Below are 22324 nucleotides of genomic sequence, written 5' to 3' on the forward strand. Positions count from 1 at the left end.
GTAGCAGGGAGTACTAGGAATTGACAGCCAAATGAGAAAGCCTCTCCTGCAGTGCATTGAAGAGAAATCTGAGGACGAAGTAAAAAACTTAACAGAGAGGCCAACTTCAAAGATGGTTAAATGCCCACGTAGGCTGCTCCGTTATGTCAAGGTCATTTTCCATGTTTAAAAAAACATACACCCTGGTACCTTGACACATGGATGAAGACCGCAGGGTGGATGCCATGTAACTTCTTGTCTTCTCACAAACCTTCTGAGTCTTTAAAAATAGCACTCCCATCAGGAGCCAGAATGCTCCATTCTCCAACTCTTATGTTGGAAGACAACTCAGAATCAGGGATGCCATTCAAGATCTGCTCCACCTTCTGTCATGGCCACTACTCCTATAATTAGGATTAAGTTGGTACATAACCTAGTTCTAGAGCCCACAAGAGCTACAAGATATAGATATCATACACCAATAGGTCCTGGGGGAGTATGGTTGGGACCATATTCTGAGAATACTAAATCAAGGGGCAAGAATATAAAATAGGTTATAGGATAGAGTTTATTGACTTGGAAATGCTCTCCGGGACTGTTAGATTTAACACGAAGGCAAAGATCCTAGAAGATGGGGCAGACTTGTTACTTGTTTCACATTAATGTCACTTGAGTGACATTAAAGGCTAGAACTGTCATAGCAAAAAGGGAAAAAAATGAAATCAAAATGCTCATGAAATGGGCGGGCATCTAGGATTGGACATAGTATGTATTCCAGGTCTACCAGATAACTATGTTCCATGGGCAGGTGCACACTTACTATTTACAAGGGCTATGATGAGAGTGGTGTTTTACTCTATAAGCCAGGCTGTCAGTGAGAGAGACTATTATAAAATGCAGCTTGCTGAGAGTAATAGGCAGGATAGGACTCCCCCCAACATAGAAGACAGGTGGTGGAGTTAAACGCTAAATCTAATAGGCTACAATTATTCTATTACCTAGCAAGTTGGAGAGGAAGCCAAGGGATTTGACCTACAAAGGTTTTGAACATGGCACCCCTGAGGGCAAAACAGGCCGTTCACAAGGGTACGACTCAGCTCTTCCCAATAGAAGAAATCAAAGATTAATGACCAGAAGGCTGAGGGAAGTTACTTCAATAAAAAATTGTGATCCTTTTTTTTTTCAGCTCCCTAACTGGAGCCTGTTTTCATATCTCTAATACATTGGTCGGAGAGAAAACCAGGTCCCCAAGACAAACGACTCTGCAACATCACTGAAATTATATTCAGTAATCTTCTCAGGCTTTCCTCCAGGGAATTTACAGCCAGTTATACAGATGAAGCAACAGACTGAGATAATTGTATTATTCAAACATTTCAAGGACTGTTGGACACCTATCTGAATTGGCATTGATCCCTGGAGATTCTTTCAAAGTATCATCATGGTCCCCCAATAAATGTGTGGTCATTTGGGGCCAGATAATATAGAGAGTCTTGACAAAGTTCTAGCTTATAGTGTGTCTCTCGGATCAGTGGATTCACCCAGTGGTCATTTTTTTGTTTCCCAAATGAGTAATTAAAATACTTAGCAGTTGGTAAAACCTATACTGTGATTTCTTAGCCTTTGAGGTAAAAGCTATGAAATGGAGAAGACAAAGTCAAAGACTCTGAATCTACCTCCATCTCTTCAACCAGAATAGTTAGTAGGAAACAATGTCCTGCTCTGGAGATGTCAGAAATGAGGTGCCTGGAGAAAAATTTGCCCGCACCCTTTTCCTAATTTACCCTGCTTCCCCGGCTTCCTGTCTCTTTCAGCTTGCTCCCTGTAGGGGTTTTTGCATCAGTCGTTTTTTTTTTTGTTTGTTTGTTTTGTTTTGTTTTTTATATCAGTCTTAACCCTCTTCACGATACAACTAGAGTGATCATTCTAACACAAATCTTATCCAGTCATTAGTCTTCTTCAAAACCCAAGCATGGTTTACTTCTGGATTAGGTCAGAACTATGTGACCTGGCACATTCCCACAGCATGCACTTCTGAGACCTCTCCACTCACACGTAGTTTGTACTGCATGGTGTACTCTTTCATATCTCTATAAAACTCGTCGTCATTGTGTACGGTAGCTTATCCATTCCCTCCGGCCTTCCTGCCCACACTACATGATACCCAGAGGCAAGGAGCTATGTCTTATTGACCTTTTTTCCGGTACCTTACCTAGTGACTGATACAAATCGAGGTGTTCAATACATGTATGAGCGAATCAATGTGAAAATACCCAGCACGCATTAGAAATAAGAGTCAACAATGACTAGTTAAATCTGTTAGTTGAGTGCTGCCAGGAGGCAGAGTTGAGGGAGCTACCAGAGTAATATTTGCTTCAGGGATGCGGGATTGGCTTGTTGTCTTTTTGCAGAATGTATTTGCTTTCATAATTAATTTTTAGCCTAGGCTAACATTAAAATTAGTTGTTATCCCTAAGGGCACAAAGAATGCCAGTAAATGATGTCAGAGTTTTCTCAGAGCAAAATCTACAATAATACTGCAGTTGATAATTCATATGCAGATACTGTAGAGCTGGCTGCCATAGCAATGCTGATCGATTATAAAAAGCATGTTAAGTTCTTTTGCTCTTCTGTGCAGATGATAGCTGCCCACAAATTCTTGCCAAGTCAGGATGCAGAGAACATGTTATAGCCCTACTCTAATTTCGAAGTCCAAAGGTTGGAAAATGACTACCCACCCCTCTGTTATGCAGTGGGATTTTCAGGACAGATAGATTGTTCTCAATCTATATCTGCAATCATAATTGAATTAATTCATATTTCTAGAGTCAAGTGTTAGAAATGGAAGGTTTTTTAATATTATTCTCATTTTACCCTGTCATTGCATAATCCAGTAAAGTTGGTCAACAGGTATTCTGTAACTCTACCCAGAAGCCTGCAACCAGGTAGTGTTCAGAGCCCTCAGGCATATTTTCCTTCACTGAATGATGCCACCGTGAGTGGTGTTGCCTTATAGGGTCTTCATGGGGTCTGATTTAGTGAAGCGCAGATAGCCACAATGTTGTCAGAGTGGGTCACAGAGGTAAACTCCAACAAGTGGCCCAGTTCAAGTATGTTCATTTGTGTGCCTCAATTCAGCCAGACATCATGTAAAACTAGACATTATAAATTGTTCTTTGGAACATTTTCCCCTTTAATTCTATAGTGTTTTTCTTTTCTTCCTGAGAGTAGAATCTGATGCTCCTTTACAGGGCTTGGTTATAAATTTTTAATATGTTGAGATTTCAGGGAAAGATTATTCATTCTTCTAATATGCTTCTGTGGGTAAATGAAAGCAATTCCATTCCCAAAGTATACTAAAAATATCATTCAACGGCATGTTTTAATCTAGGGAAAGCAAAATAAGTTCAATTAGAATTATAAAATAATGATAAAATTTCAGTACTAAAAACTGGTTTCTTAGGGCACCAGGATGGCTCAGTCTGTTAAGTATCTGCCTTCAGCTTGGGTCATGATCCCAGGGTCCTGGAATCAAGACCCCTGTTGGCCTTCCTGCTCAGTGGGGAATCTGCTTCTCCCTTGCCCTCCTCCCACTCCTGCTTATGGTCTCTCTCTCTCTCAAATAAATAAACAAAATCTTTAAAAATAATTTTTAAAATATGTAAAAACTGGTTTATTGTCAATGAGTATTTAAAGGTCCACTATATTTTTAATCTATAAATTAATATAAAAGGATGTTTTAATTCCAGTAATATTCAGTTTACATAAAATTAATGAAATATCAAAGAAAATTTTATTAAAGAATTTGTAAAATAATCCTCTTATCTATGAATAAACAATTTGACAATTGTAGTGTGAAACGGAGGACCTTAGAATTCATCTCCTCCAGCTTACATTCCCTCCTCTGTTACTTCTCTAGACATACTGATCTGAGATACAGCAACTACCAGGAACTACTCTCTCCATACAATTGCAAACAAGCAAAATTCTAAGAATGCACTGGTTCATTAAAATTTAATTTTCTCTCTCCATCTTCTATCTGAAACTGGCCAGAGCAGTGTGTTAGGTTTCTAGGTTTATTTCTAGGGAGACTCTAAAATTCTGGGAACTAGACAATATTTTGGAGGCCCAACACTTGTATTTTTCAAAGTTTGTCTTTCAAACATAGAGAATAATATCTTTATATATATATTGAAAAACTACTCTTCTTGCCCTCCAAACATTGTAGGACCCACATAGTCAACTATAGTCCATGGCATTTCATGTGAAAAAAAGATTCATAAATAAGAATATAAAATATCTATACCCTCAGGATTCTGGCTCCCTGCCCCTTCCCATTGTCATGGAAGACGGCAGCTTTACTGCCCAGAGAGCTTGAGGACACCAAGTGCAGCTGAGTGCAAGACAGATGTGCCTTACCAAGACAGGGCACCACCTCCAAGTTCATAGGTAAGACTGGAAAAGAGGGAAAATAGAATTTAAGGTCAGTTGTGCTGTTAATGAGCTACTGCACCAGCTACTTTCTGATTTCCCATACATCCAAAATCATTACATGTCTCCAATGCTCAGTCTCCTCTTTTCTTTCATTTCTGAACTTCCAGAAACACAGTCTAGCAGGTGTTTGTTACCCTAATCAGGACAATAAAGAACTGTTCTTTGGGAAATCCATTCAATAGAAAATTCATTGGTGCTCTGCCTCTCTACCTGCCCTCCCTCTCTGCACCCCCACCCAGTCCTGGCAACCACTGGTCTTTTTCCTTCTGTATAGTTTTACCTTTTCCAGAATGCCATGTAGCTGGAATCACAAAGTCTTGAGCCATTTCACATGGACTTATTTTACTTAATAATGTGCATTTAAGGCTCCTTCATGTTTTCCCATGGCTTGATAGCACATTTCTTTTTAGTGCAGAATAATATTCTGTTGTCTAGAGGCTTTACCTCTGGTGGAAGGGACTATAAAGTGGCAATGTTAAATGCATGGATGCAAGAAAGGGAATCACTGGACTATTTTCTTTCTAAAATTTCGAGCCAACCCAGTTAATTTATCTTTGTCACTCATTGCTTTTCTTTTTTAAAGGTATGATTGACATACAATAAACTATTTAGAAAGTGTACAATTTTATAAGTTTAGACATATTTATATACTCACGAAACCATCATCACAATCAGGATATTGAATATGCCATCAGCTCCATAAGGTTCCTTTTGCCCCTTACAATCCTTCCTTCTTATATACCCCACACCCGTACCTTTTCCCAGGTAACATCTGACCCACTTTCTATCACTGTGGATTAGTTTGAATATTTTAGGATTTTATGTAATCATAAAACATGCATTCATTTGTCTCTTGCATATTTCACCAAGCATGGTTATTTTGAGACTCCTCCATGTTATTTTGTTTATCATCAGTTTATGGTTTTTGTTGTTGACCAGTAATTCATCCTACTACAGGTTGTTCATTCACTGGCCTGTTGATGGAAATCTGGGTTGTTTCCTGGTTTTGTCTGATATATATATAACATCACTATGAACAGCCTTTTCTGTGGGCATACTCTTTCGTTTACATTGTGTGAATACTTATAGGTGAAATGGATGACTCCATATCCTTCATAACATTTGGTTGAGTTTGGTGGGGTTTTTTTTTTTTTTTTCAATTTTAAATATTCTGACTGCCATGTGGACATAGGTCATTGCAGTTTGCATTTCCCTAATGACTAGTAATCTGAGTACCTTTTCCTGTACTTTGTGTCCAAATACTTTTTTTTCCCTTATATAATAGAAATATCTTACCATTCTAGAGGCTGAGAAGTCCAAGATGAAGGTGATGGCAGGATAGGGCTCATTCTGAAAACTCTTCTCTGGACCTGTAGGTGCTTACCATCTCCCCATGTGCTTCACACAAGCTCTCTGTGTGTAAGGGGCAGAGGGAGTGAGCTCATTCATACATGTTTTGTAAAGAATCTATTCAAAATTTTTGCCCAAGATTCAGTGTGATTTTTGTTCTTTTTTAAAAAGATTTTATTTATTTATTCATGAGAGACACAGAGAGAGAGAGAGAGAGAGGCAGAGACAGAGACAGAAGGAGAAGCAGATTCCCAGCAAGGAACCCAATGTGGGACTCAATCCTGAACCCCAGGATCACACCCTGAGCGGAAGGCAGATGCTCAACCACTGAGCCACCCAGGCATACAGGGTTTTTGTTTCTTACTTTCTTTTTTTTATATAAATTTATTTTTTATTGGTGTTCAATTTGCCAACATATAGAATAACACCCAGGGCTCATCCCGTCAAGTGCCCACCTCAGTGCCCGTCACCGTCACTCCCACCCCCTGCCCACCTCCCCTTCCACTACCCCTACTTCGTTTCCCAGAGTTAGGAGTCTTTCATGTTCTGTCTCCCTTTCTGATATTTTCCACTCATTTTTTCTCCTTTCCCCTTTATTCCCTTTCACTATTTTTTATATTCCCCAAATGAATGAGAACATATAATGTTTGTCCTTCTCCGATTGACTTATTTCACTCAGCATAATACCCTCCAGGTCCATCCACGGTGAAGCAAATGGTGGGTATTTGTCGTTTCTAATGGCTGAGGAATATTCCATTGTATACATAAACCACATCTTCTTTATCCACTCATCTTTCGATGGACACCGAGGCTCCTTCCACAGTTTGGCTATTGTGGACATTGCTGCTAGAAACATCGGGGGGCAGGTGTCCCGGCGTTTCATTGCATCTGAATCTTTGGGGTAAATCCCCAATAGTGCAATTGCTGGGTTTCAATGTTCCTTATGTATTCTAAATACAAGTTTTTTTGGCAACTACGCATTGGAAATGTTTTCAACTGGTCTGTGATTTTCCTTTTCATTCTCTCCACAGAAAATTTTAAGAGCAAATGTACTTAATTTTGATGATATGGGATTCATCACTTTTTTCTTGTATACATTTGTGCTTTTAAATTTTACATAAGAAATCCTTCCTAACTCAAGATAACAAAGACTATCTCCATTTTCCGCTAGGAATTTAAGTGTGTTTTAAGTTTATACTTCCATCTATGATCCATTTTGAGTTAACTTCTGTACATGATATGAGGTATGGATTATAGTTCACCAATTTTTGCATATGTACATCCAATTGTTTCAGCATTTTATTTTGAAAAGACTATTCGTTTTTCACTGAATTGTCTTTGCATTTTTGCTAAAAATCAAGCCTTTTATTCTTTAATCTGTTCCATGAATTTGCCTAATTTGTTGCATTGATCTGCTTTGATGCCAACATTACAATCTTCACTACTGTAGCTTCTATAATCTGTATTGAAGTCAGGTTTTGTAATAATCACCCAACTATTTTTTTTCAGGTTGTTTTAACTTTTCTAGATCCCTTGAATTTCCATATGAAAAATTAGAATTTTACTGCCAATTTTTGTATAACAGTCTGCTGTTTTGACAAAAATTGTTTTGACTAAAATTGAACTGTGGATCAATCTGTGAACAATTAACATCTTAACTCTATTGAGTCTTCTGATCTATGAACGTGGACTGACTTTATTTCCATTTATTTATCTTTTCTTTAATTTCTCTTATCAGTGCTTTGTAATTTTCAGTATTAAGGTCTTCATATCTTCCATCACATTTATTCATAAGCACTTTGTATTTTTTATATTATTACAAATGCTACTTTTTATTTCTGATTGTTCACTGCTAGTATGTAGAAATACAACATATTTATTCTGTATTGATCTTGCATCTTGCAAATTTCCTAAATTCACTTATTATTTCTAGTAGCTTTTTTGTTGTTCTTTAGATGCCAGTGAATTTTCTACATAAATGATCAATGTCATTTGCAATCAGAGTTCAACTTCTATCTTTCAATCTGAGTATAGGTTATTATTTTTCTTGCCTTAGTATATAGGCTAGAACCTCTGGGACAATGTTGAACAGATGTATTGAGATTTCCTTGTTCTTTAACTTAAGAGAAAAGCAATCAATATGTTACAACTGAAAGCATGATATTTTATAGTTCAGGTGGGTTTTTTTATATATATATATTTTTAACAGGAATGGACGTTGGATTTCATCAAGTGTTTGTGGGGTTTTTTTTTTGTATTTATTGAGATTATCATATGGTTGTTCTTTTTTCATCTGTTACTATGGTAAATTATACTGGTGAATGTTCAGATGTTAAACCAGCCTTGCATTTGCTGGGATAATCTCTGTATAATAATGATGCACGGTTTCTTTTATACATATATTGGATTCCATTTATTTATTATACCTGTGTTCATGAAAATTATTGATCTCTAGTTTGTTTTTTTAATAAAGTATTTTTTCTAGTTTTGTTGTTAGGGTAATGCTATCATATTGAGTATTTGGGAAGGGTTTCCTCCTCTTTAGTTTTTAGAAGTCTGTATAGAATTGACATTACTTCTTCCATCAATTATTTAGAGTAGGATGTTGAAATCTCCAAATATATTTGTAACTTTATCTATTTCCCTGGCAGTTATATCTTTTTTTATCTTTGTGTATTTTGAAGGTCTGGTACTGTATACAAAAATATTTAGGATTGCTGTATCTTCTTGATGAAGTGACCCTTCTGAATGGTGGGAATGGGCAGTATTCCAGGCTCTGTATGAACTATAAATATCTCCTTCATCCTTCCCAGTGGCCCTTTCTTCAGCTTCAGGAAAATTTCTCACACACATGTACAGGTCAGTCCTCTCCTGCAGAACCTGAGACAGACCTTCTACATATTGTCAGGGGTTCACCTTCTGGTACTGGCTAAGTGGACTTTGGCTGCTTTGGCCTCAGACCTCTCAACTGTCCTCAGCTCTACTGGAATGCCACACACTATACTTATTCTCACTCACCTAGGTTGGAAGCTAGAGCTGATTGCATAATGTTCTACTTAAATTATGCTATTTTGTACTAAGGTCTGAAATTTCATTTTGAATCATCCTTATAGTCTTTATTTAAGGAACAAGATGTCATAATTCTTTTTCAACAAATTATGTAAAATAGAAGGATAGAAAAACTAAAAAAAATGATAGAGAACATAGGAAATATGAGTAACACCATTGAACAAATTCACTTTTCTGGTGTCAGGGAGAAAAACTTTTCACAAGCACTTTTGCCATCTAACTGCTCTTCTTACAGTGTGATGTATTGTCACCATGTTATAAAGAGAAGCAAGTATGAATAATCATTTTGTGGAAGATTATTACAGATGCATGTGCCTTAAATAGAACAAGGCTAAAGAACATTTTGTTCTTGTTACTGCTTCTCCAAAAGTCTGGTGGTTTCATTTTAGTTCAGACAAACCCTTTTGATAGCTGGCTCCTCAACCAAGCTCATACCAAGGATGTTCAGATGCCTTGAAAACCTCCTGTTCCTACCCTCTTCTTGTCACCTCCTGTGTTCCCTTCCCTGACCTCCCTCCACATCTGATAGGCTTTCAGTAAGGACTGAACATGAGAGGGCCAGACTTCTGGGCTACAGTTTTCTCTCTCCAGACATTTCAATTAACATTCCACAGTGTTCTGATTTCACCAAGTCAGTAAAACTCCCTAATGTTACATTCTTTAATATGTCCCTGCTGCTAGTCCCTACATCTTTTTGGGACTTTTGACACCCTCTTGATGTTTAAAACAAAATGTGGAAACAACACCATTTCTTATTTTGTCCCAAGATGACCTCAAAATAAGATATTGCTGTAAAGATTTGGATGGACAAATATAGGCATTTATTCCAAATTAAATGAATGGTCTTTGAATTGAGTGTCAAACTGTGAACCTCAAAGGATAGTTAATTATAAAGATCAGCAAAATTCCTTTATGAGAACAGTTACATTGTCATGAATACGAGCTTTTATATCCTGAGAAATCAGAAATAAGTTCTATGTTTAACCTTTCTTAACCAAGATATCTGTGAACCACCATTACAGGCAAGAAATTTTTCTTAAGATCTTAAAGCAGAATGTGCTCAGAAAACAAGGGTGGCATAAATGCCTCAACTCCTGTGTATGCTGTGCCTATGGATATTGATTCTGTAGTGATAGATTAATATTATTTAATCTTTCTCATCAAAAAAAATGTATTCCAAATATTTAAACTCAACCTTTATCTTAGAGATAGTGAACTAAGTAAAACGGTGAGCACCAGAGAGAGACAAACATCATAACTCTAACTCAGCTATGATAGTGAGATGGAAAAATAATGTTCACCATTACTTTATTGGGTCTGGGAAATGTTACTTTTGTCCTAAGGAGCACACAGGGAGGCTGTAAATGGTAGATATGGTGAAAGAAGATACTGACAGCATTTCTGGGAAAAAAAAAAATAGCTTGGGTCCAAACAAAAGGGGTCCTGTTGAAGATGCATTTAAGACCCTGTTCTCTTATTGTTAGAGCTCCATTAGGACTTTTTTTTTTTTTTTTCCTACCATCCCAGGACTGTGGCTGTTTAGCTTGGTTTCTATTATAACTTTTTTGGCGCCTTTTAGGACCACTAGTACATCTCATAGGACACTGGCGAAAGACAAAGACAACACAAAAATGGTATGGCATTCCTCAGACTGCGACTGTTTAGAAAGACTGTTTAGACTACCCAAGTCTTTGGAAGAATATGCCAGAATAAGGGCACAGAGGGAAACAGATGATTGCAAGGATGTCCCACGTACAAAGAGCAAAGCACTTCATTGCATTGTTATATAAATATTAAGAGGGTCAATATATCAGTCCTTTGAGGGGGAAGAAGTGTTCTTAATTCATTTGCCTCTTATACCTCTCTCCTACTTAGGCCAGTAGACACAACCCGTTGGCACTACAGAGATGGCCTATGGAAAAGAAAGCAGTACATTCCTTGGTGGGTCAGTAGATGGCAGTGTGTCTGAGTCTAGTATTGTAGTGGGGGAAAGCTTTGCAGCATTTTCCAAGAAAATGAACATTTTGAAAGCTGTGAGGCAGCATGGGGCTAGTGCATGGGCCAGAAGACTTGATCTTTATTTCTGGCTCCACTCCTGAATAAATTTATTTGAATAAAAGGGGACCAGCCACTTAACTTTTGTATTCCTTACTTTCCTGAACTTGAAATTGGAAAACCTATTCTGCTCCTCCCCATCTCCCTTACTAGGACACTGTGAGTTCAATCAGACTTCAGGATCATTTCCGTCCTTTGAAGAAAGACTCTTTATGAATTTGCTGTGCTATTTATAACGTGGGTGGCAAAACTGATCTGTGTTGTTTATTGGGAGTTGAAGTAAATAAACACAGAGACAATTGGCAAGAAGGGTCTTCTGTATTTCCGTGCCATAAATGTGGGCATATTTTGGTTTTACGTAGCAGCATTGAATCTCAGGATGCAAAATGACTCCTGTTACTTGGAATTAAAACAACTTCCTCAATGCCATGAAACTTGACAATTATGGAATGAAGCCAAAGGCCCTTGGCAACTTCCCAATTTAAATGTCAGCTGTTCACTGCAAGTACAGATTCAGTCAGATACAATAATTTTCGCTTGTGCCTCCTATTGAACATGAGAATTTTCACTTTGGCATTTTAATCCAAAGCTGGCAGTATGATATATGTGAGATGAAATTATAAATTTGAAACAGCACTGAATGATTAAATGATGATCATTTCCCCCACTGTGACTTGGCTGTGCATGGGGGTGCCACTTGCACCTGAGGTTAGAACCCGCAACCAAAACACACCTGCAGTCACATGGCACCTAAATGGGTCATAATGAGATCATGTTAGGGCAGAACAGACTATGACATCTGTTCTACCAAACTGGCTCTGGCTGTGTTCACAGATAAACTTCTCTGCGGGAGCCCTGCCATTTTGAAGCCGACAACATGGGTGAAAAGGGGATAAAGTCTGTAATACTTTTCAGGACAGGTGGATTCTGATAGGGAGGGGTAGGATGTACCTAGCACAGACTCCTATTCCATCCAGTCTTCCAGGAAGCAAGAAATTATATTGTGTGATTTAGCCAGAAACTTATTTGCCATACAAAAAGTAAAATCATACAACTAAATGGATATCATGACTTGAATATGCACCATACCATCATTTCTAGCTGGCAGCCATTTCATATATAGACAAATATTGGAAATTAATTATTTCTGTATAAGAAGCTGTCAGAAAAGCTGTGCTAATATCAGAATCCACTATCAAAATGTGAGCAGACAACTAGGCTTTTTAGAAATCTCTCGTGCCATACGTATGGATTCAAGACAGGTGATTTTTGCTCTGCGTCATCTTATTTGTCAGACATGTCTCTCTAGTTGCATGCTGGGTGGCTTGTTGGTTTGAATGTCAGGAGTTAAAATTTTAATTTAAATATGCATAAGCATTAAAATGTATTCAAGAGAATGTCACATCAACCTCAACCTCAAAGTACCAATTATGTTGTTTGGGTTCCACATTTGACACTGTTCTGACTAAACTGGTATCCCCAGCTCGGAATTTCTAAAAATGCTTAGATCTCACTTTCATAATACATTCTATTTAAAGTAGAAACATTAAGAAGAACGGATTTATAGGAGCATTATTTCATCGTTTCAAGGACACGAAAGTCAAAGCCAGCAGCTTGCAGCTAATGAGCAATTCTAGAGACATACAAGCCTGACACTGTCTATTAGCGTGAAGATAGTGGAAATACACCTGAACAATCTGTACCCACTCAGCAGGATAGATCCCACACAAAGACAGTTTTAAGGTGGGAGTTTCATTAGAAACACTGATTTGTAAGTTGGATGAGAACATGTAACTGTTTTTAATCTTTAGCCAGTAAGTTTCATTTTCCCCTTGAAGCCACTTATTGAAGGAACACCTAATGCAGAAGAAAGAAGAGAAATCACTGTTAACTGACATTCTGTGTATATTTATAGAGAGAGCTTAAGTGGGAAGAACTGGATGGTAGCTCCATCATTGAAATAAGATAAAACTTAATCCACTAGGCAGTCAACCAGAATTCTCCATTAGGAATCTCGTTATAAAATTAACAGTAAAAGTCTGATACATGTTTGCTGATGCTCTGAAACACTTATCAATTCAAAATAAATAAATAAATCAGAAATTGAAGTGCATACAAAATGCTTTTAATATTATGTATGCTTTATTATATTTTATACTTTTGAATATTGATTATTCATACCCAACTTGTGGTAATCGTATGAATGTTATTTTTGGTAAGTTGTAATACTCCTTTTCAGATCATTATTTGTTTCATTATATTCTGTATTAAAATAGTTTTAGACTTTGGTACAATGTTTATAGATAGTTGCTCTGACGAACCCTGAATCAGTTTAGTAGTTACGTAGAGTCAGGGAATATACGGATGTGTTTCTGCATGCTAGCTGCACACATCCATAAAATAAATGTAAAACAAAGTGAAACTAATAAGGTGGCCTAGGAACCTGAGGGGCTGAAAGCCCATGGAGATGGACTTCCCAAACCCCAGAAGGAAAGTAATAAAATAAAGGGAAAAAAACAAAGCAGTGACAGGTAAGTGTCAGAAATCCTTGAACTTAAGTTCTCTCAGGTGTATGGTTCCTAGATTGTGCCGATAAACTGGGTAGACAGTTGATAAAACTACTGATTTCAGGTACCTGGGTGGCTCAGTCCGTGCAGCATCTGCCTTGGACTCAGGTCATTATCCCAGGGTCCTGGGATGGAGCCCCGCTTCGCTGCTCCCTTTCCCTCTGCCACCTGCTTGTGTGCTTCTTCTCTCTCAAATGAATAAATAAAATCTTTAAAAAAAAATAGACTGATCTCTGCAAACAAGGGATCTGAAAATTTGGGAAGTGAAATTTCACAACCTCGTGCTAATAAAGAATTGCAAGTAGTTGACAAAAAAGGTGATAGTATCAGTCAGGGTCCTTCCTGCTCAAAATGATCAATGATTATACTTAAATGAAATTAATACATCTGGGGTATTGCTGGCTAATGTCAATGAACAGTGTAGTTTACTTAGGAGCTAGGATTGTAATAAGCAGCATTTCCCTTCTGCGCTCCTCTTGCCCCTGGGTTGGCTCAGCTCTCATGGGAGGGCTTCTGCACCCCGAAGCTGGCAGCAGCCATCACATCCTCCTGTCGCCTATTGCGGAGACGGCGTTGTTGTCCAGCAGGCCTGGCACATGGGACACATGGGACATATGTCTACAGAACATGCATATGGGACTGCATGAAATTACTGGGCAGGGCCTGAAACAGCCTGATGGCCAGGGAAATAGAATGTGGCTGCTGGCTGAAGTCTGTATTCATCTGCTAATCTGTGAACTCATCCAATCAATTAATCAATATGTTAAAACCCTTCCTTGACCTCGGTCACTATGGTCCAAGGGAATGAGCCATGCCAGTAACACCCTAGGCCATACCACCAGAATTGCATAATTGGTAATGGGGAAGTGGTAGTTCCCCAAACTACTCAGAGCAGATGGGATATTGTTATCGGAAGGGAGGACAGTGGACTTGAGAAACATGTGCCTCCAGGGGACCTAAAGCCTGCTTCCAGGACCCAGAGCCCAGGGGGAGCGGGGGAGCTTCTGTATTCCCAGGGCTGGCTCAGGAAAACAGGATATATAAGAGTGATGGCCAGTCAGGTGCACTGGTTTTACGAGTCCAGGTCAGAGCTACATTTGTGAGTTCGTTTACCCTCACTGTGTCCATTTACCTACTCTGCATCACTGACGTGTCATTAAGCTTCCTTGTGTAACGGAGTCAGTCCTGCCTTTCAGACAACATGTGTAAACGGTCACTTGTCTCTGGAGAACCTTCCTCATCCTATAAGAGCCAGGCAAATATCCCTGTTCCTGTGAAGGCTGAACTGAAACACCTTTGGGGCAGCCACAAGTGTGCCCGGAGCCCACACCATCTGCTGGACGTCCTTGTCTTGCTTCCTGTCTCCTCTACTCAGCTCTGAGCTGTTGGATGATACATCACCCGCTTTGTCTCCGGGGTGAGGCACGACAGGACAGAGTACTTAGCAAAGGCTTGGTTAAAACATACATGCATAATTTAATGTCCTCATTCATCATCTCAAATCTCAGCAATTTTAGGTAGGAGATATCTCAAGATATGGTGCCTAATACATAGAAGCTGTGGAAATAATAAATAACTTGGATTTATTGCATCCCGGTTAGATAGTTTTATATGTTTTCCATGCACAACATCATCCCATCCTCCCTACCCATGTGCTGGGTGGGCACTGCTGCCTCTGCGTAGAGGTTCAACAACCTGCAGCAGGCTGCCAGTTAGTCATTGGTGGGAGTCAGATTCTGCTCACACCCTCTCTGACTCAAATGCCCGCACATTGTCTCTAGCTCCTCAAACTTCCACTGGCAAGGATGGGGGAATTCCCTAGCAAAGAAGAGAAACATTTTAATCCAATACCAAGAAGGAAAGTGAAAAACTCATGTAAATGAAAAATCAGCTGTGAATCTGGAAACTAATCATATATAAAAGGAGCTTTAAAAACCCAAGTAACCCTGAAAGCGTGTTTGTCACACGTTATGACGGGTTTATTATTTTTCTTTGAGGTCCTGTGTGTGTGAGCTGTTGACTTCTCATGTTCACATGGGTCATGCTTTGCTCAGGAGAGCTGGTCTGTTGCTTCAAGGTATGAAAACTTGAACATGTCCAGAGGATAAGCCCTAAAGAAAATCATGAAGGGATTGTTTGTGAGCTGCTTCACATGGGTATTCACAATGCTTTAGTGTCTATGGACCTGGATTGATACAAATGTGGGGTCACCTAAGGTATGTGTCCAAAACCCAGGCAGCCAGACTCCTCAAAGGTCAGCGTGAGAAGCAAAGCTGCTTCATGTCGCTTTTCTCTAGAAATCATGTTGATGTCTTAGGATTTGTTTCAAAAGTGACTTTATGAGAAAAAAGTGGGGGGAGGAGGATTTTATGTGTTTAGACCATGGGCGGGAAGGCTGCCTGTGCCCAGTGGTAAAGGGCAGCTCTGTAGGTTGCTGGACCGCCTGGGGTCCCGCAGAGCCCGGCCAGGGTGCCTTCTCAGGACAAGCCCCCACTGACTGCGGCCTGAACCCCCTCTGTGCTTGCACTTCCTCCAGACAAGCTTGTGGGCACCTGCGTCTCCCAGCGGGCATGGCCCAGCCCTTAGTCAGCCTGGGGCCTCTCAAGGCATGTGTCCCCCGACTCCCAGTTAACTTCATACGTTCCGATCTTCCTAACTGCTTTTCCCCCCTGAAAAAAAAATGGCAAAACCATTTAAACTTCTTACTGACTTGTTGACTTTATTTTCAATACTCTGACAAAGCAACTTTATTTCTTGTGTTCTGTAAAGCCAATCTAGCACGAGGGAATCAAGAGAGCCACCACGTCCTAGGAACTGTTAGGAAGGTTCTTCCTGGCATAGTTTTGGGACCTTGGACCTGGTCACACTCTGGGAGTGTTGGTGGGAAAGAAAGGAGACCTGACGGGCCAGCGAGCAGCCTGGGAGCGCCTCACGGCCGGAGCTTCTAGCTGTGCGGACGCAGCTGCCTGACCCCTGCGGAGGCCCGCCCGGCCTGGTCACCGGCTTCGGCTCTCAGTGCTCACTGCTCCTCGACTGGCGGGTTAGCTGCGGCCCGAGACCCCGGTGAGACTCTGGGGTGCACTGGGTGGTGGGGGGAGCCCGGGGAGGGAAGACAGAAGTCCAGTTGTGAGGATGGAGGCACATGCAGGGGTAAAGACAGCAAGGGCTAACTTGCGGGGAAGAAGGGACACTGTGACCCACAGAAAGACGCCCCAGCTCAGCGGCAGGTGGGCGGCCTCGCGCCAGCTCACCCACTCACCTCTTCACGGCGGTGAGACCTTATGACACTGAAAACTGGCTAAAGGATGAAGAACCGGAGAAGGCACAGCCAACAAGGAACAGGAACTTGTACATGCTGGAGATACAGAGTCAGGACTCGGTCCTTTGGGGCAGGAAAGAGCAGGCTCCAGTGGGAGGTACCGCCAGAGAAAGGGTCGGTCTCAACAGAGAGCAAGGCCAGCAGCCCTGTCTCCTAAGCCTTAGGGGTGAAGTTGGCCGAGAGTAGAAGGTGAAGGCCCCTAGAACGTCTTTATTTCCCACAGAGATGAGAGGCTCCGTGTGGGCTCGGACACAGAGCATCTGACACTAAGGAAATTGGGTGGGAGTGGGTCCGTGCAAATACATCACTGCTGCAGCCACTTACAAGTCGGGAGGAAAGTGTGGCTAGAATTACATCTGTAAGCGTGTTCTCAGAGACTTGTACTGGCATGTGAGAGTGGCCTACAAAACTTTTGTAGAACGTCCAGCACACACGAGGTGTGAGGGGAGGCGCGAGGGCTCATTCTTTTCCATGGTGGGTCTGCAGGAGGACAGCTGGCCGGGAAACTGCTGCACCACGGGGTGTTTACACCTCGTCGTAGAGCAGATTCTTCCCTGAGTGGGGAAAGGGGTCACTTGGCTGGTGCTCGGTCTCACTCAGGGGAGAGGTGGCTTGCCTGCCAGGGCATCAGCCCTCGGAAACACTTCGTGCAAATGCTCACCTGTCCCGGGATGTCCCCTGTGCTGAGTAGGGAGAAGAGGCTGAGGGCACAACACCCGCCGCACACCTGCAGACTCGCCCAGGTGCCAGAGCAAGAAACCAGCAGGAGCAGGATGGGAGGATGAGGACAAGTGTTTGCAGAAAGAGGGGAGGAAGAACTGTCCTGCATCTGGTGTGCGGGAAGGCTCTGTCACAGCGTCGGGGGCAGCCTTTGTCCAGAATGGTTCAAATACAGAAAATAGACTAAATGCTGGCTCTCAAAGCAAGCTCCCCAGTCCGTACCGGATGTCTGTGAATATCTCAAAAGACACTATTCATTTCCTCTTGGCAGCAGCCTATGAAAAGAGGGGGTAAACAAGTTTCCACAGGCCTTTTTTTTTTTCTATTGCAATCTAAAAAGTTATTTTCATAAATTGTAAAGAAGAATGTTTGTTCCATATCCTTCCTGTTATTTTCAGGGCCTACCATTTAAGGGGAAATAGTGCAATTTTGTAGTTGTAAGAGACGTATTAAATATATTTTTTTATTTTTTTAAAGATTTTATTTATTTATTCATGAGAGACACAGAAAGAGAGAGGCAGAGACACAGGCAGAGGGAGAAGCAGGCTCCATGCAGGGAGCCTGACGTGGGACTCCATCCCAGGTCTCCAGGATCACGCCCTGGGCCGAAGGTAGGTGCTAAACTGCTGAGTCACCCAGGGATCCCCTACATTTTTTTGATCCCCTATATTTTAAAACCATAAAAGACTTCATGTTGTCAGTCCTAAAATCTACCAGGTGGCTCTACTGTCATTGCATTAGTTTCCATAACTAAATGTTGTGTTAGTGTTCTTCATAGATATCTGGTGAGATACATCTCATTTCACTATGGATTTGGGGCCCTGCTGCCTTCTGAGGACAATGTGTTTTTACCAAGGAGTGTCTTCAATCTCTGTGGCCTTTCATTAGTCTTTGTAATATTTTATTCTCTATCAGGGGATGCAAATGCATGGATCAAGAGGCCCGTCAGAGTCTAGGGCTAGATTAAGTCTATGAAAATGTTATCCCAAGATGATTTTATGCTTACAGACAAGTGGTGCTAAAAGTATGAAACGCTAAAAATTCAGCATGGCATTATTCGGTGAGTTTTCTGAGTGAATAAGCTAGCCTAGTCGCCAGAGCTAACCAACCACATTTTTCTCATACAACCAAATATTTGTCTGAGCTACCAAGGCAGATTATAAGATGTTCCTCTAAGCAGTGTTAGCTCAGAGAGAAGGGAATTGGGTACCACTGTCTACTGTGCATCAATCAGCACAGTCTCTCTGAAGCTCATACTGACCTATTGCAGTGCATCTTGCAGACGATGGCCAGATCTATGTCTCAGAAACTTTGCTCGGAAGCTGCCACTCATCCAACCAACAGCTTTTAATGGAAGATTCTCAGCCAAGATGAAGCCTCTTAGGGACATTGTTGGAGACTTGCAGTAAAGAATCTCCAGTGGCTCTGCAGAACCAAATAGTCACATTTTGAGGGTCAAGACTAACGGTCAAATGATTCTCATATTTTGAAAGGAATGTCTGCCTGCTTCCAGGACAGTGCAGTTAGATGGAGACACACCCGGGGCCTGGCCTGTGTTCACTGTAAGGGATGAGCAGCAGACACCATCTCCAGGTCTGCCCCTGACCCGGAGGGTCTGTAGCTCTGCGGGCTTGCCTCACAGCAGAGCTGCCAGTGTGTGAGGCTGGGTGGCAAGCACACGGACGTGGGGACAGAGCTGTGACCGAGGACCTCCGCCCTGCCCTTAAGCCCTTGTGGACAGCTGCTGAACAGGAGGCAGGCTGGCATGCGGGGAGAGACCCAGGCCTGTGCCCTGACCCCTCTACCCTCCAGCTCCAGGACCTAGGGCTTCTGTGGGTCAGTCACTGCCTCAAAAATGTGAATCCTAGGAGTGACAGTAGTATTTCCTGGGGCTTTTGAGAATGAAATGAGTTAATTTTATCATAAAAGCAGTTTTAATGTTTTGGGGTTTTTTTTATGGGGGGGTGTTTTTTGTTTGTTTGTTTGTTTTTTGTTTTGTTTTGTTTTTTTTGTAGTGCTTTAAAGATTTTCTAAAGCCAGCTTAATCTTGAAGTACTTCCCTTCACCCTACCCTCTTCCAAAGGTTAGAGCAATTTAAATAACCCCAGTTGTGCTGTGTCAGGGGGAAGGACTGAGCGGCTCTCGCAGCTGTGGCCGGGGTTTGGGCAGCAGACAGGCTGGAGGGGAGTTCACAGCCGTGAGTCCTGCTCTCTAGACACGGATGTGGGCAAAAGCGAGTCCACACACATAGCTGGAAAGATGGAAACACGGCTCTTGCAGAGAGTACTTCAAAGTCTGCACTCGAGCCACTGCAGATGGAGAGGCCAAACATGCTTCTCTTTCATATTCACTCTGAAACAGCATGTGGCCAGGTCCTGGAGAGATGTGGGCCACGAGGGCCGTGTGCAGCCAGAAGCAGAAAGCAGCACGCCGACATCAGGAAGGCGAGGAGCAGAGTATTTTTGGGTACTAGAAAGTCATACTGTTGGGGTAACATACACGCTTGAGAAGACTATATTTTGTATGTGTTATAAGGGGATTACCAAAAAGAAATCTTCCCTTTCAGATTATTTACCTTGTTTAAAGGCAGACATTCACTGAGGAAAAGGAAATAGATGACACAATAATAATCTTGTAACCTAGTTTAAAACACGAATGATCTCTCCTATATATACTTATTTACTCTTTAGCTCTTCCATTTTATAGTAACAGTGATAAATGAATATTTGAGATACTTTGAGGATCACTAGCCATAAGTCTAATATAGTCCATACTTGATTTTAAAAATTTTGAAGATTATTTTAGAGAGAGAGAGTGAGAAAGCAAGAGAGAGTGCCTGCAAGTCAGGGGGGCAGAGGGAGAGAACCACAAGCTGACTCCCCTCTGAGCACAGAGCCTGGCACGGGGCTCTATCCTACCACCTGGAGATCACGACTAAGCGTAAACCAAGAGTCAGATGCTTAACCAACTGAGCCAGCCTATCAACCCTTAATTAAAAATTTTCTAAGCAGTGTGTTATTAATTATGATTTATAAGATTTATACAGCAAGAGGAAAAAGAAAGTAGTTTGCAAAAGCCAAAAATATGGTTGAAACATCAAGCTGCCTATTTTAATTAGCAACCTGAATTTAATAAGCTAATAAAATTCTTAAAAGCACCAGCATCATTGTAGACATGCTCACACATCTGAACATTCTTTCTCTTGGTTCTCCCCTTACTCTTTGTCCTTTTCCTCCTACATTTCCATCAGATTTTCCATTCATCCTGGGTCCCTCCAACCTCTTAGGAACAAGGGTTCCATCCTTCACCTGCTGACTTTCTTAACCTCATGCTGTCCTTGGGAAATCTCATCTACTATGAAATAATGAATTATTGTCTACAATTCTACTTTTCCAAACCCAACCTTGGCCTTTCTCTACACTTAGGACTCCTGTGTTGCCTGGGACATTTCCGGGTAGCTTAGACTTATGGTGGCTTAGCAGCGCACAGTGGTGTTTCCATCCAGCTTTCTCATCCTTCCCTGTTTCCCAGTCCATGGAGCCACTATATGGTTTCTGAACTTAAACTAAGTATCTTGCATTTACTCCCTAGTATTTGCTGGCCTGTTTATCTTTTTTGCTTCTCTTTAAATGATTATGAGTGTATTCTTACCTCGCACCCATTCCTCCTTCCAGTTTGAATGACATTGGATTAACACACAGCTCTCTTCTTGACACTAAGATCTATTCAGTTTTTCAAGGCAACTGGGTCCCAAAATTTGGTTTTTCTCAGGCCTTTTTTCAAGAAGACTAATTAGGAAATGAATAATCTGAAACATACTCTTCAGATGTCTTCAGTTCCCTTAATCCACATGGCCCCAGCCTCACCTGTTCTTTGGATCTTCAATTTAGAATCATGCCTGGACATTAAACCTACCTGATAATAACATAAATATGGTTATTGGATTCATTGAAGAGTAAAATTTCTCAATACAGATGGATCTTTAAAGTGCCCAGTATTCATTTTATGTGTCATTCTTCTCTCTTTCCTAGTGCTTACTATAAACTTTTACTTCCTAACTGAAGCTGGCCATTTCCAACCCCAGGATAATCTTGACTTTTATTTACCACAGAAACAAAATATAATGCCTACCAACTTTTTGATGTCTTCTTTCTGCCTCAAAAACCTCTGACTTGACTCGTCCTTATGGAAAGGATACTATGTTCTGTGTGGAATTTTTCTCTTGTCCAAAAATTGATGCTAAGGTCCAAAGTCAAGACCAGAAGTTCCTAAACATTCCACATTCTAAACTCAAGATCCAAAGTCAAGACCAGAAGTTCCTAAACATTCCACATTCTAAACTCAGAAATCTATCATCTGTTGGTCAGACCATCTTCCACAGGACTTACTGCAAGGGGCATCAGAGAACCCATCCCACAACCATTGCCTCATATAACCCAGCTCATCATGTAAGAAAATTGAGGAGAGAGTTTTTGGGCCTTTGGGCCTTTTTGTAGAGTGTGATGTTCTGTAAAAGAAACTATGCTTCCTTCATTCTCTTCCCTACGGAGAGGCTTTTCATCTCCAAATTGAGAAAGGATACAAGAAAAATCACTCATAAAATGCAGAGTTCTGCAAAAATACGACACTAGCATTTTGTTCCCCATTGAAAATTCATTTAACCTTTGGACAAGTTAATATACCCTTTGATGCTAGAGCAGGAGCAAAAGCCCTGGAGAGAGAGGGCATGAGGAAGAATGAGGAGAACAGGAATGCTTCCTATATATCCTGG

The 22324-nt window shown here is 41.0% G+C and overlaps 1 long non-coding RNA gene across 13 annotated transcripts in view; it reads right to left on the bottom strand.

Annotated features, from left to right (window-relative positions):
- Positions 1–2829: 2829 nt before the first annotated feature.
- The window catches only part of LOC140630868 (uncharacterized), a 56189-nt gene continuing 36694 nt past the window's right edge, over positions 2830–22324 (bottom strand). For 11 of the 13 annotated variants that reach the window (XR_012028550.1, XR_012028556.1, XR_012028555.1 and 8 more), the window contains 4 exons: positions 18815–18978; positions 5770–5886; positions 4286–4434; positions 2830–3366 (listed from right to left, as the gene is read on the bottom strand). This is a non-coding gene — a long non-coding RNA (uncharacterized lncRNA). The remainder of the gene's footprint in view (positions 3367–4285; positions 4435–5769; positions 5887–18814; positions 18979–22324) is intronic. The other 2 variants (XR_012028554.1, XR_012028553.1) reach the window with 2 other exon arrangements.

The sequence above is a fragment of the Canis lupus genome, chromosome 3, assembly GCF_048164855.1.
Source record: "Canis lupus baileyi chromosome 3, mCanLup2.hap1, whole genome shotgun sequence".
In the NCBI taxonomy this organism is placed as follows: Eukaryota; Metazoa; Chordata; class Mammalia; order Carnivora; family Canidae; genus Canis; species Canis lupus.